This window comes from Carlito syrichta, unplaced genomic scaffold (genome assembly GCF_000164805.1).
Source record: "Carlito syrichta isolate Samal-C Ts95f unplaced genomic scaffold, Tarsius_syrichta-2.0.1 Scaffold308836, whole genome shotgun sequence".
NCBI classification, from domain to species: Eukaryota; Metazoa; Chordata; class Mammalia; order Primates; family Tarsiidae; genus Carlito; species Carlito syrichta.
The window spans coordinates 117,228-118,151 of NW_007252932.1; positions in this window are offsets into that span (position 1 = coordinate 117,228).

A 924-nucleotide genomic window follows, 5' to 3' on the forward strand; every position below is an offset into this window, starting at 1 on the left:
GACGTGGGTCATTCACGAAGACCCGCAGTGCAGGAGCACTGGTGAAGGGCGTTGGAACTGCACTGAGCACTTGCAGCTCCGAGGTGGTTACAGTCTGGGCAGGCTCCTGGCTGCAACACACAGTAACAAGTCGTGCTTCTTTGTATCTACGTGTCCAGGACTCACACACAGAAACTCGGGGCTATGGAATGGAGATAAATTTAAAGTTCAAAAACCCAGAGTCACAGAGACATAGACTAGGAAAGTAAACTTGGGAACTTCATGTGATTGCAATGCTGTTTAGACACATTTACCTGTGTCGGGGCCAAAGTGACTTCTTTTACAGATAAGATTCCTGATCACTCGGGGGTTACCGAGATTGTGCTACCCTCGGTAATTAATCAAAAAAAAAGGAAACTGGTCTCTAGGTATTCTTTCTCTGGTGCTTTCAGACAGGACTCCAGGTTTAAAGAGAAAACCCCTGTGCTTACACCTGCATTTCCAGGGGAGCTCACTCTGCATCGGGTCCCTGGGGTGAGTTGTATTCTAGAAGAGTCCAGGGGAGAGGATGAGCGCAGGGAAGGGAGTCCGTTCAGGGGCAAGGATTCCAGGGCGAGAAGTGAAGCGAAAGGGCTGGGACCGGCGTCTCTCCCCGGTTTCCACAGAGAGACTTCTTCTGGGCCAGGGCTCCGGGCGACAGCGTGACAAAGCGCGCTCGGTGCCGGAGGAGGGCGTCAGGGCCAAGTCCCAGGTCCCGGGGCGAGGCTCTCAGGGTCTCCGGCCCCGCGGGCGGTGTCTGGGGTGGGGAGCCCCGGCGCAGGGGATTCCCCAAGCCCGGAGTTTCACTTCTCTTCAACCTGCGTCGGGCCCTTCCTCCCGGATACTGGTGACGCGGCCGCACGTCTCCCTCCCGCTGGGAGTCGGGTTCGTGGCGAAGCCAATCAG